The 15176-nt window shown below is 46.2% G+C and overlaps 1 non-coding gene across 1 annotated transcript; it reads left to right on the plus strand.

Annotated features, from left to right (window-relative positions):
* Window positions 1-13947: 13947 nt before the first annotated feature.
* Window positions 13948-14042, plus strand: trnai-uau (transfer RNA isoleucine (anticodon UAU)). The gene is made up of 2 exons: window positions 13948-13985; window positions 14007-14042. It is a non-coding gene; the product is annotated as a tRNA-Ile (tRNA).
* The last annotated feature ends 1134 nt before the right edge of the window (window positions 14043-15176 follow it).

The raw sequence follows: 15176 nt of genomic DNA on the forward strand, positions 1-15176 counted from the left end.
GCACACAGAGCACAAACAAACAAACACAGAGGGGAGAAGAGGGCTGTCAAAAAACGATGAATGTAAAAATGTTCGGACGTTTGGTGTAATGTGCGCCTGTGGTGCAATTGGTGAGCGCACGGGATTTATACAATAGTGTAAACAGCGAGCAATGCCGAGAATGTGAATTTGACCCTCACCTGGAGAAGATGTTTTCATATCGGAAGTTGGTTTGCTCTATTGGCTGGACGGGTGCCTTGTGATCTGGAGGGATGCCAGCAGCACCAGATCAATGTCTGCACCGGTTGAGATTCTTATGGGCGGCACGGTAGCACAGTGGTTAGCACTGTTTCTTCACAATTCCAAGGTCACAGGTTCGATACTTAGCTTGGTCACTGACTGTGTGGCCTCTGCACGTTCTCCCGTGTCTGTTGACTCCCGTGTTCGTTTTCTCCGGGTACTCCGGTTCCTGTCACGAGACCTGTTTGATGAGTAGGTCATTGTGTATCATCCAGCCGTGTCCCCAAACCAGGCACCGGAATGTGGTACCTCGGGGCTTTCCACAATAACTTTTTCCGGTGTTAATGTAAGCCTACTTGTGACAAAAAAGATTAATATTATTGACTGCCTAATAACTGCATGTGACCAGGATTGTAAGATTAACCACAATAATCTTTATTAGTACCAATAACTATAATTAAATATGCACCAATTGCAACTCGTTAACTACAGAACATAGAACATAGAAAACATAGAACATAGCAAAATACAGCACAGAACAGGCCCTTCGACCCACGATGTTGTGCCGAACCTTTGTCCTAGATTAATCATAGATTATCATTGAATTTACAGTGCAGAAGGAGGACATTCGGCCCATTGAGTCTGCACTGGCTCTTGGAAAGAGCATCCTACCCAAAGTCAACACCTCCACCCAACACTAAGGGCAATTTTGGACACTAAGGGCAATTTATCATGGCCAATCCACCTAACCTGCACATCTTTGGACTATGGGAGGAAACCGGAGCACCGGGAGGAAACCCACGCAGACGTGTGGAGGGTGTGCAGACTCCGCACAGACAGTGACCCAAGCCAGAATTGAACCCGGGACCCTGGAGCTGTGAAGCAATTGTGCTATCCACAATGCTACCGTGCTGCCCTTGAGAACAAATAAATTTACACTATATCATTTTACCGTAATCTATGTACCTATACAATAGCTGCTTGAAGGTCCCTAACGTTTCCGACTCAACTACTTCCACAGGCAGTGCATTCCATGCCCCCACTATTCTGTGGGTAAAGAACCTACCTCTGACAACCCCCCCCTATATCTTCCACCATTCACCTTAAATTTATGTTCCCTTGTAATGGTTTGTTCCACCCGGGAAAAAAAGTCTCTGACTGTCTACTCTATTCCCCTGATCATCTTATAAACCTCTATCAAGTCGCCCCTCATCCTTCTCCATTCTAATGAGAAAAGGCCTCGCACCCTCAACCTTTCCTCGTAAGACCTACTCTCCATTCCAGGCAACATCCTGGTAAATCTCCTTTGCACCTTTTCCAAAGCGTCCACATCCATCCTAAAACGAGGCGACCAGAACTGTACACAGTACTCCAAATGTGGCCTGACCAAAGTTTTGTACAGCTGCATCATCACCTCACGGCTCTTAAATTCAACCCCTCTGTTAATGAATGCGAGCACACCATAGGCCTTCTTCACAGCTCTATCCACTTGAGTGGCAATTTTCAAAGATAGACCATAGAACATAGAACGATACAGTGCAGTACAGGCCCTTCGGCCCACGATGTTGCACCGACATGGGAAGTCAAAAAACAAAAGCCATCTAACCTACACTATGCCATTATCATCCATATGCTTATCCAATAAACTTTTAAATGCCCTCAATGTTGAAGATTCACTACTGTTGCAGGTAGGGCATTCCACGGCCTCACCACTCTTTGCGTAAAGAACCTACCTCTGACCTCTGTCCTATATCTATTACCCCTCAGTTTAAGGCAATGTCCCCTCGTGCTAGCCATTTCCATCTGCGGGAGAAGGCTCTCACTGTCCACCCTATCAAACCCCCTGATCATTTTGTATGCCTCTATTAAGTCTCCTCTTAACCTTCTTCTTTCCAACGAAAACAACCTCAAGTCCATCAGCCTTTCCTCATAAGATTTTCCCTCCATACCAGGCAACATCCTGGTAAATCTCCTCTGCACCCGTTCCAAAGCTTCCACGTCCTTCCTATAATGAGGTGACCAGAACGGTACGCAATACTCCAAATGCGGCCGTACCAGAGTTTTGTACAGCTGCAACATGACCTCATGACTCCGGAACTCAATCCCTCTACCAATAAAGGCCAATACTCCATAGGCCTTCTTCACAGCCTGGGTGGCAACCTGGGTGGCAACTTTCAGGGATCTATGTACATGGACACTGAGATCCCTCTGCTCATCCACACTTCCAAGAATTTTACCATTAGCCAAATATTCCGCATTCCTGTTATTCCTTCCAAAGTGAATCACCTCACACTTCTCTACATTAAACTCCATTTGCCACCTCTCAGCCCAGCTCTGCAGCTTATCTATGTCCCTCTGTAACCTGCAACATCCTTCCGCACTGTCGACAACACCACCGACTTAAGTGTCGTCTGCAAATTTACTCACCCACCCTTCTGCGCCCTCCTCTAGGTCATTTATAAAAATGACAAACAGCAACGGCCCCAGAATAGATCCTTGTGGTACGCCACTTGTAACTGAACTCCATTCTGAACATTTCCCATCAACCACCACCCTCTGTCTTCTTTCAGCTAGCCAATTTCTGATCCACATCTCTAAATCACCCTCAATCCCCAGCCTCCGTATTTTCTGCAATAGCCTACTGTGGGGAACCTTATCAAACGCTTTACTGAAATCCATATACACCCCATCAACTACTTTACCCTCGTCTACCTGTTCAGTCACCTTCTCAAAGAACTTGATGAGGTTTGTGCGGCATGACCTACCCTTCACAAAGCCATGATGACTATCCCGAATCATATTATTCCTATCTAGATGATTATAAATCATGTCTCTTATAATCCCCTCCAAGACTTTACCCACAACAGACGTGTGGCTCACCGGTCTATAGTTGCCGGGGTTGTATCTACTCCCCTTCTTGAACAAAGGAACCACATTTGCTATCCTCCAGTCCTCTGGCACTATTCCTGTAGCCAATGATGACATAAAAATCAAAGCCAAAGGCTCAGCAATCTCTTCCCTGGCTTCCCAGAGAATCCTAGGATAAATCCCATCGGGCCCCGGGGCCTTATCTATTTTCAGCCTGTCCAGAATTGCCAACACCTCTTCCCTAACGTACCTCAATGACATCTGTTCTAATAGCCTGGGTCTCAGCATTCTCCTCCACAACATTCTCTTTTTCCTGAGTGAATACTGATGAAAAATATTCATTTAGTATCTCGCCTATCTCTTCAGACTCCACACACAACTTCCCATCCCTGTCCTTGACTGGCCCTACTCTTACCTTAGTCATTCTTTTATTCCTGACATACCTGTAGAAAGCTTTTGCGTTTTCCTTGATCCTACCTGCCAAATACTTCTCATGTCCCCTCCTTGCTCGTCTTAGCTCTCTCTTTAGATCCTTCCTCGCTACCTTGTAACTATCAAGCGCCCCAACGGAAACTTCACACCTCATCTTCACATCGGCCTCCTTCTTCCTCTTAACAAGAGATTCCACTTCTTTGGTAAACCACGGTTCCCTTGCTCAACGCCTTCCTCCCTGCCTGACCGGTACGTACTTATCAAGAACACGCAGTAGCTGTTCCTTGAACAAGCTCCACATATCCAGCGTGCCCAACACTTGCAAGCTACTTCTCCAACCTACCCCTCCCAAGTCATGTCTAATGGCATCATAATTGCCCTTTCGATCACTAACGTAAACGTCACCAAATTGTGGTCACTGTCCCCAAAGTGCTCACCTACCTCCAAATCTAACACCTGGCCTGGTTCATTACCCAAAACCAAATCCAATGTGGCCTCGCCTCTTGTTGGCCTGTCAACATATTGTGTCAGGAAACCCTTCTGCACACATTGTACAAAAAACAACCCATCTAATGTACTCGAACTATATCTTTTCCAGTCAATATTTGGAAAGTTAAAGTCACCCATAATAACTACCCTGTTACTTTCGCTCTTATCCAGAATCATCTTCACCATCCTTTCCTCTACATCCCTAGAACTATTTGGAGGCCTATAGAAAACTCCCAACTGGGTGACTCCCAACAGCCCATACTACCTCGGAAGAAGAGTCCCCATCTAGCATCCTCTCCGCCACCGTAATACTGTTCTTGACTAGCAGCTCCACACCTCCCCCTCTTTTGCCTCCTTCTCCGAGCTTACTAAAACACCTAAACCCCGGAACCTGCAACAACCATTGCTGTCCCTGCTCTATCCATGTCTCCGAAATGGCCACAACATCGAAGTCCCAGGCACCAACCCATGCTGCCAGTTCCCCTACCTTATTTCATATACTCCTGGCATTGAAGTAGACACACTTCAAACCACCTACCTGAACACTGGCCCCCTCCTGCGAAGTCAAATCTGTGCTCCTGACCTTTATATTCTCAATCTCCCGTACCCTAAAACTACAATCCAGGTTCCCATGCCCCTGCTGCATTAGTTTAACCCCCCCCCCCCCAAAGAGCACTAACAAATCTCCCCCCCAGGATATTTGTGCCCCTCTGGTTCAGATGTAGACCATCCTGTCTGTAGAGGTCCCACCTTCCCCAGAAAGAGCCCCAGTTATCCAGAAATCTGAATCCCTCCCGCCTGCCACGTGTTTAATTGCTCTCTCTCCCTTTTCCTCATCTCATTATCACGTGGCACGGGCAACAACCCAGAGATAACAACTCTGTTTGTTCTCGTTCTGAGCTTCCATCCTAGCTCCCTGAAAGCCTGCCTGACATCCTTGTCCCCTTTCCTACCTATGTCGTTAGTGCCAATGTGGACCACAACTTGGGGCTGCTCCCCCTCCCCCTTAAGGACCCGGAAAACACGATCCGAGACATCACGTACCCTTGCACCTGGGAGGAAACACACCAAACGTGAGTCTCTCTCGCTCCCACAAAATCTCCTATCTGTGCCCCTGACTATTGAGTCCCCAATTACTAATGCTCTGCTCCTCTCCCCCCTTCCCTTCTGAGCAACAGGGACAGACTCCGTGCCAGAGGCCTGTACCCCAAGGCTTACCCCTGGTAAGTCATCGTCCCCCCACAAGTATCCAAAGCGGTATACTTGTTGCTCAGGGGAACGACCACAAGGGGTCCCTGCACTGACTGCTTCTTCCCAGTCCCTCTTACAGTTACCCATCTATCTCCAATCTTTGGTGTAACTAATTCCCTGAAGCTGCTATCTATGACCCCCTCTGCCTCCCGAATGATCCGATGTTCATCCAACTCCAGCTCCAGTTCCCTAGCTCGGTCTTGGAGGAGCTGGAGATGGCAGCACTTCCTGCAGGTAAAATCAGCAGGGACACTAACGGCATCCCACACCTCAAACATCCTGCAGGAGGAACATTGCACTCCCTTCCCTGCCATCCCGCTAACTTCCAACCAAGATCTGATTAACAAATAAAAAATGTTTTAAATAATAATATAAATATGGCACTTACCTGACACCAATGGGTCTCGGGTTTCCTCTCCACCAGAATTTATTGGTGGGGGGGGGGGCCTTCCCAGAAGTGCGCGGGTCGAACTTCCGGTTCCGGGTCGAACTTCCAGTTCCAGCCTCCCGACAGGCCCCTGCACGCCGCTCTCGCCAAAATTCTAAGGGCTGCTCCTGCAAGGTAAGTGTTTTTAAAGCAAATACTCACCTCCCGACAGGCCCCTGCACGCCGCACCCGCCGAAATTCTAAGGGCTGCTCCTGCAAGGTAAGTGTTTTTAAAGCAAATACTCACCTCCCGACAGGCCCCTGCATGCTGCTCCCGCCGAAATTCTAAGATGTCTGAACATAGACCCCAAGATCTCTCTGCTCCTCCACATTGCCAAGAACTCTATCATTAACCCTGTATTCTGCATTCATATTTGTCCTTCCAAAATGGACAACCTCACACTTTGCAGGGTTAAACTCCATCTGCCACTTCTCAGCCCAGCTCTGCATCCTATCTATGTCTCTTTGCAGCCGACAACAGCCCACCTCACTACCCACAACTCCACCAATCTTCGTATTGTCTGCAAATTTACTGACCCACCCTTGAACTCCCTCATCCAAGTTATTAATGAAAATCACAAACAGCAGAGGACCCAGAACTGATCCCTGCGGTACGCCACTGGTAACTGGGATCCAGGCTGAATATTTGCCATCCACCACCACTCTCTGACTTCTATTTGTTAGCCAGTTTGTTACCCAACTGGCCAAATTACCCACTATCCCATGCCTCCTTACTTTCTGCAGAAGCCTACTATGGGGAACCTTATCAAATGCCTTACCAAAATCCATGTACACTACATCCACTGCTTTACCTTCATCCACATGCTTGGTCACCTCCTCAAAGAATTCAATAAGACTTGTAAGGCACACAAATCCGTGCTGACTATCCCTAATCAAGCAGTGTCTTTCCAGATGCTCAGAAATCCTATCCGTCAGTACCCTTTCCATGACTTTGCCTACCACTAAAGTAAGACTAACTGGCCTGTAATTCCCAGGGTTATCCCTAGTCCCTTTTTTGAACAGGGGCACGACATTCGCCACTCTCCAATCCCCTGGTACCACCCCTGTTGACAGTGAGGACAAAAAGATCATTGCCAAAAGCTCTGCAATTTCATCTCTTGCTTCTCCATAGAAACCTTGGATATATCCCGTCAGGCCCGGGGGACTTGTCTATCCTCAAGTTTTTCAAAATGCCCAACACATCTTCCTTTCGAACAAGTGTTTCCTAGAGCTTTCCAGTCTGTTTCACACTGTCCTCTCCAACAATATCGCCCCTCTCATTTGTAAATACAGAAGAAAAGTACTCGTTCAAGCCCTCTCCTATCTCTTCAGACTCAATACGCAATCTCCCGCTACTGTCCTTGATCGGACCTACCCTCACTCGAGTCATTCTCATATTTCTCACATATGTGTAAAAGGCCTTGGGGTTTTCCTTGATCCTACCCGCCAAAGATTGTTCATGCCCTCTCTTAGCTCTCCTAATCCCTTTCTTCAGTTCCCTCCTGGCTATCTTGTATCCCTCCAACGCCCTGTCTGAACCTTGTTTCCTCAGCCTTACATAAGTCCCTTTTTCCTCTTAACAAGACATTCAACCTCTCTTGTCAACCATGGTTCCCTCACTCGACCATCTCTTCCCTGCCTGACAGGGACATACATATCAAGGACACGTAGCACCTGTTCCTTGAACAGGTTCCACATTTCACTTGCGTCCTTCCCTGCCAGCCTATGTTCCCAACTTATGCACTTCAATTCTTGTCTGACAACATCGTATTTACCCTTCCCCCAATTGTAAACCTTGCCCTGTTGCACGCACCTATCCCTCTCCATTACTAAAGTGTAAGTCACAGAATTGTGGTCACTATCTCCAAACTGCTCACCCACGAACTAATCTATCACTTGCCCTGGTTCATTACCAAGTACTAAATCCAATATTGCCCCTCCTCTGGTCGGACAATCTACATACTGTGTTAGAAAAGCTTCCTGGACACACTGCACAAACACCAGCCCATCCAAACTATTTGATCGAAAGAGTTTCCACTCAACGTTTGGGAAGTTAAAGTCACCCATGACTATTACCCTGTGACTTCTGCACCTTTCCAAAATCTGTTTCCCAATCTGTTCCTCCACATCTCTGCTACTATTGGGGGGCCTATAGAAAACTCCTAACAAGGTGACTGCTCCTTTCCTATTTCTGACTTCAACCCATACTACCTCAGTAGGCTGAAACTCCTCGAACTGCCTTTCTGTAGCTGTTATACTATCTCTAATTAACAATGCCACCCCCACCTCTTTTCCCAGCCGCCCTAATCTTATTGAAACATCTATAACCAGGGACCTCCAACAACCATTTCTGCCTCTCTTCTATCCAAGTTTCCGTGATGGCCATCACATCGTAGTCCCAAGTACTGATCCTTGCCTTAAGTTCACCCACCTTATTCCTTATGCTTCTTGCGTTGAAGGATACACACTTCAACCCATCTCCGTGCCTGCAAGTACTCTCCTTTGTCAGTACCCCCCTCCCCACTGCCTCATTACACGCTTTGGCGTCCTGACTATCGGCTAGCTTAGTTGCTGGTCTACAAACCCTGTTCCCATTCCCTTGCCAAATTAGTTTAAACCCTCCCGAAGAGTACTAGAAAGCCTCCCTCCCAGGATATTGGTGCCCCTCTGGTTCAAAATGGATGGTTTAGTTCTATATGTGAGTGTTTTGTGAGAACTGATGGAATTTCATAATTGATGATTCGGTTTTGGGTTAGGCTTTGGAATTAATGTGACATCAAAAAAGATGGTTTAATTCCATGTGCGAGTTATGATTCGGTTTTGCGTTAGGTTTTGCAATTAATGTGACACCAAAAAAGATGGTTTAATTCCATGTATGAGTGTTTTTGAGACCTCAGGAAGAGGGTTTAGTTCAATGTGTGTTTTTCAATCTGTAGTCGATTAAGCTAAAATTGTATCCTTGGACTGTAGTGGCGAGAAACGATAAATTTTAAAACAAACTGGATGCTGCATGTTAGTTAAAGCAGAAGTCTCTCAAAGGGTTAACAGCAGCTTGAGATAACAGGCATCTTGTGGTGTAATTGGATACGTTTCTTTCGAGTCAGTGAAACTCCAGCAAAGTTACGTTTTGAATTAATTTAAGGAAACCAGTGGGTTTCTCCACCTCTTTGATAAAAGTTTATTATTATCGCAAGCAATTGATTGAAATTGCCAGAATCTTAAGCTTTAATTACTTGAAATAATGTTTATCTCATTTTATTTGTGAATTAATAGAAACTTAAAGAAACACACTGACACCATTTTAAAAAGTGTAAATCTGGAGATGACAGTTGACTTTGCTCCGGTATAAATCACCGCAGCTAACTTCTCCCTCATTGATAGCAGCCAACAATTTTGTGAATGTAAGAAAAACTTGTTAAAAGAAAAGTTGTTAAGATAAAGAATTAATTAAGTTGTAAAAGTTATCCAAGTTTGTGTTCAGCAAATCGTAAATTCAGTTCTGAGTTGAGATCAGAGCTAAGCTTGCAGGTTGCAGTAATTCAATTTGAATTTTCAAACATTTTAAGTTTTAAAAGAACACTGTTAAAACCGTTTCAATAATTTGGTCAAGTTGCAAAAATTGCCATTGGTTATCAATAGGCAAATAAAAAAATAAAAAAGAATAATAAAAAAGAAAGAGAGCCAAAGTATGAAAGCTAAAGAGTTAATTAGATTATGGAGACAATATTGTCAACATGAGAGGGATAAGATCATGTTATTAAGTTGGCAAGACAATGCCCTTAAAATGGGAATTCCAATTAGTGAAGGGGGAAACCAGGAAACGTTAGAGGTCTTGAAAAAGGAGTGTGCAGTCAAAAAAACGCGCAAGTAAAGATAGGGAAGGCTCGAGTCAAACAAAAAATGGGCTCCGTAGTTCAATGGCTGGCCTTGCATTGACAGAGACAGGGAATGAAGATTTTGAAAATTTGACAAGGTCGGCTCGGGTTCCGACTGCACCATTGTCTGCACTATTTCCAGAACCACCAGAGTATCATAATTTATACCCAGTCACTGCTCCCCAGATTCAAATCATGCCAGCCTCTCCAGCCCCTTCGGTTGATAGTGTGGGTCCTATTTTACCATCTTCACTGTCTAAGAGAGAAGGGGAGCTCTGTTCCACAAGCCCAGTTAGCTCTAGGACCCCGATCTCGCACAGCGAGAGAAGGGCCTGATCCTATCCATAAACAATCACGCATACCACCTAAATCCCTTCAGACCGATAAGGAGGGACAGAAAATTCCGAGAACAAAGGGAGGGGATAGGGATGGTTCTGGGGAGCTGGAGCTCCCCCTAGTGACAGGGAGGGACGTCGAAGTCTTGGAAGAGCCCGAGGAAACAGCTAGGGTGCCCCCTGGTGAGACTCTGAGACAGTTGCCGATTAGGAAAATACCAAACCCTGACACTGTGACGGCGGCGGCCCAGCCCACAATAGACGTTTATTTCCCATGGACACCCAGTGAGATGATGGATATTATGGCTGCAATCCCAGACAGAAAAAAATCTCCTGCTGCTTTCGTGGATCATCTAAGAACTACCATCTCAGTTTATCAAGCTGATCCTAGGGACCTCTGGGCCCTCGTCCAGCAGGTTTTAACCCCAGCAGAGTACCACAATCATCTCAATCACTTGAATTAAGCTAGCCACGACACACTCCAGCAGGCCCATGCGTTGGACGGTGATAGACGGACACAAATCCTGAATGCGTTGAATAACACATTTCAAAAGCCCATAAACATTTCTGCTATCTTAGACCTCAAACCTAAAAAGACTGAAGAGCCAGAGGAATTTCTGGAACATTTTAATGAAATCTACCGTGGGCAGTCAGGCGACTTGGCATATCAAAATGGTCAGAATTCCCCTCAATATTGTGCTATGTTAATGCATTGCCTACCACCTTCCGTGGCTACTGCCGTGAAATGTAATAACATGAATTGGACAGAGAACGATCCTTCCCAAATGGCCAGGGCAGTCAGATTTTATTGGAAGGAGGGTGTAGGCCAGGAAGGAGGCTCAGTTACAAAGATTAAGACTGAGTATGTAATGAAAAAGGATGATCTGAGACCCCAACCAGCGGCAGAAACGGTGGCTGACCAGCTGGAACCCCAATATTGTGACTTTGGGTGGGTGGATCAGCAAAGGGGAGGATATCAAACCCACCCAATTGGACCCCCAGCTCCTCTTTATGGCCCATCGTATGCACCAACAGCTTTACAACCGCCGCCCCCTCTGAGGGGCCATTGGTCTACTGGGAGAAGAGGACGGGGCAGATATAGAGGGAACAATGCATGTTTTAATTGCGGCCGTGCAGATCACTGGCAACAGGAATGCCCCTTTAAAAGACGGGCAGCAGAAGGAGACTACCCGACCCAAAGGAGGGGGTCCCCACCAAGGGGAAAACAGACGAGATACACTGACTTCTCCCAGGCAAACCCTTTCCCAACACAGGATTGACTAGCTAATTTAGTCATAAGGACTCTCCAATCGGACAGGGAACCTATTATTTCTCTGCAGGTAGGAGACAGGGGCTGTTTAGCACAGGGCTAAATCGCTGGCTTTGAAAGCAGACCAAGACAGGCCAGCAGCACGGTTCAATTCCCCTAACAGCCTCCCCGAACAGGCGCCGGGATGTGGCAACTAGGGGCTTTTCACAGTAACTTCATTGAAGTCTACTTGTAACAATAAGCGATTTTCATTTTCATTTTCATTTGTAATCTACACTGGAGCAGCCATGTCTTCAGTGCAATCAGAACTTCGACTACCACTATCTGCCCACACGCAGCATTTGTCGGGGTTCCGAGGACAGGTGTGTGAGTATCCTATTTCTGAACCTGTGACAGTCACTGACGAGAATAAGTCTGCAGACCATCAGTTTGTAGTGACTACTGGATTGGACTGTAACTTCTTGGCCCGAGATTTACTGTGTATCTTCCAGCTGCAGCTAGAGTGCGGAGACGAAGGGGTAACGGTTCAATCATAGAGGATGAGACAACAGTGCTATATTTCTATTACTCCCCAGTGGTGGACGTTAGACATTGAACATTCACTGCATCACGTTACCCTGTCCTATAACAGAACCGGACAAAACAGGGAGTTGGAGGTCCAATACCGTCCGTTAATTGGGACCGAATGGCCAGTCAAGGTTACAGCACAGTCACGGGAAAAGAAGGTATCGCCGATTTTGTTACAATACCACCACATTTATGGCCACAGTCAGCTTCAGTAAGCCCTCATATTACACGTCAGGTCCACGATCAGTACCATGCCAAGGATCTGGGGCCTATGGTAAGGAGGGCAGTGGATCATTCAGATCCAACAAAGTACGTACTTCAAGTCACGCCAGACGGCACTGCCATTAAATATTTTGAGGTCCCTGAAACGATTAACATTCGACTGCAGCGTCACCGGAGACGTGATGTTTTGGAATATGTCAATCCACAGGTCTGGGCGGAATACCCATCACAAGTGGGAAAGACAAATGTTACACCTATTAAGGTAACAATTAAGGACCATGTAAAGTTGCCTTCCATTTGGCAATACCCCCTGAAACCCCAAGCTGCCCCGTCAAGAGACAAATTAATCCGAGAGCTGTTGCAAGAGGGTATTTTGGTCCCTTGCCAATCAGAATGTAACACCCCCATACTTGCTGTGCCTAAACCAGCCAAGCCAGACCAGTATTGATTAGTACAGGATTTACTTTCAATCAATGCCATCACACAGCCGTTCCATGCTCTCACTCTCCAACAGGATATTACGGTGTATAGCTCCCACTTGGTCATCGCACTACTGAGGCAACAGCAGACTCAGCATCTTACCGCAGCTCGTCAGAATAGGTATGAGATATACCTTTTGAACAATCCACGTCTAACATGTAAACACTCTACCACTATCAATCCAGCCTGTTTTCTTAGTGGTCCCGTTGTCCATGAAGACGGTCACTGAATGTATACTCAGCTTGGATTACTGTCTGTGTGTCCTCTGCATGTTCTCCCGTGTCTGCGTTCGTTTTCTCCGGGTGCTCCGGTTCCTCTCACGAGACCAGAAATATGTCCCATTAGTTGAAGTGGACATTCTGTATTATCCAATCATGTACCCGAACCAGGTACCGGAATGTGGCAACTCGTGGCTTTGCAGAATAACTTTATTACAGTGTTGATGCACACCTACCTGTGACAATAAAGATTAATATTATGGACTGCCCAATAACTGCATGTGACCAGGATTCTAAGATTAACCACAACAATCTTTATTGGTAACAATAACCACAAATAAATATGCAGCAAATGCAACTCGTTAACTATGATCAAATGCCGCCCCCCGCCCCATGCCGCTCAACTCGCCGGCATCATTGGCACACAGAGCACACAGAAAAAAACACAGAGGGAAAAGAGGGCTGTCATAAAACGATGAAAGTAAAAAAGACTTTTGGTGTAATGTGCGCCTGTGTTGGAATTGGTAAGCGCACGGGATTTATACAACAGTGTGAACAGCGAGCAATTCCGTGATTGTGAGTTTGACCCTCACATGGAGCAGAAATCTTAATATAGGAAGTTGGTTCGCACAGTTGGTTGGACACGTGATTTGGAGCGACGCCAGCAGCACCAGTTCGATGTCTGCACCGGTTGACTTTCTTGGGGGCGGCAACTCCACAATAACTGGAATGTGTGCATCGTGGTTCGCACTGACAGTTCAAGGTCACAGGTTCTATACTCAGCTGGATCACTGTCTGTGTGCCCACTCCATGTTCTCCCATGTCTGCGCTAATTTACTCCAGGGGTTCCGGTTCCTCTCACGAGACCGGAAAGATATCCCATGAGTGAAGTGGACATTCTGTATTATCCAACCGTGTACCCGAACCAGGTACACGGTTGGATAATACAGAATGTCCACTTCACTAATGTGGCAACTCGTGCCTTTCCAGAATAACTTTATTACAGTGTTAATGTACACCTACTTGTGACAATAAAGATTCATATTATAGCCCAATAACTGCATCTGACCAGGATTCTAAGATTAACCACAATAATCTTTATTAGTAACAATGACGATAATTAAATATGCAGCAAATGCAACACGTTAACTATGATCAAATTCCGACCCCCGCCTCATGCCCCTCAACTCGCTGGCATCATTTTTCACACGGCACAAACAAACAATCATAGAGGGGAAAAGAGGGCTGTCAGAAAACGACGAAAGTAAAAATGATTCGACATTTCATTTGTTGTGCTCCAGTGGCGCAATCGGTTAGCGCGCGGTACTTATACAACTGTGCAAACGGTGAAGAATGCCGAGGTTGTGAGTTCGATCCTCACCTAGAGCAAAATTTTTAATATAGGATGTTGGTTCGCACAGTTAGTTGGACAGGTGATTTGGAGCGACGCCAGCAGCACCAGTTCCATGTCTGCACCGGTTGAGTTTCTTGGGGCGGCAACTCCACAATAACTGGAATGTGTGCAACGTGGATCGCACTGACAGTTCTGGGTCACAGGTTCTATACTCAGCTGGGTCAATGTCTGTGTGCCCACTCCATGTTCTCCCACGTCTGCACTCATTTCCTCCAGGTGTTCCGGTTCCTCCCACGCGACACGAAAGATGTCCCGTGAGCCGAAGAGGATATTGTGTATTATCCAGCAGTCTACGCTAACTGGTACCGGGCTGTGGCAACTCGGAGCTTTCCACAATAACATTATTACAGGTTAATGCAAGCCTACTTGTGACAATAATGATTAATATTAATTGGATGTGACCAGGATTCTAAGATTAACCGCAATTATCTTTATTAGTACCAATAACTAAAATTAAATATGCACCAAATGCAACTCGTTAACTATGATCAAATTCCCATCCACGGCCCCAGCCCCTCAACTCGCCCGCACCAGTTACACACGCGGCACAAACAAACAGAGAGACGAAAAGAGGGGTGTCAACAAAACGACTCAAGTAAAAATGATTGGATATGTAGTACAATGTGCTGCAGTGGTGCAATCGGTTAGCGGGCGCTATTTATCTAGCACTGCAAACAGCTTCAGGTGATGAATTCGATCCTCACCAGGAGTCGTTACTTTTATATGGGAAGTTGGATCGCTCAGTTTGCTGGACCGGTGCCTTGTGATTGGGAGCGACACCAGCAGCACAGTTCAATCTCTGTGCCGGTTGTGATTATGATGGGCGGCACGGTTGCATAGTTGTTAGCAACTGTTTCTTCGTAGTGCCAAGGTCACGGAATTTATACTCAGCTGGGATTACTGTCTGTGTGGCCTCTGCATGTTCTCCCGTGTCTGCGTTCGTTTTCTCCGGGTGCTCCGGTTCCTCTCACGAGACCAGAAAGATGTCCCATTAGTTGAAGTGGACATTCTGTATTATCCAACCATGTACCCGAACCAGGTACCGGAATGTGGCAACTCGTGGGTTTCCAGAATAACTTTATTACAGTGTTAATGCACACCTACCTGTG

This window comes from Scyliorhinus torazame, chromosome 5 (assembly GCF_047496885.1).
Source record: "Scyliorhinus torazame isolate Kashiwa2021f chromosome 5, sScyTor2.1, whole genome shotgun sequence".
NCBI lineage: Eukaryota > Metazoa > Chordata > Chondrichthyes > Carcharhiniformes > Scyliorhinidae > Scyliorhinus > Scyliorhinus torazame.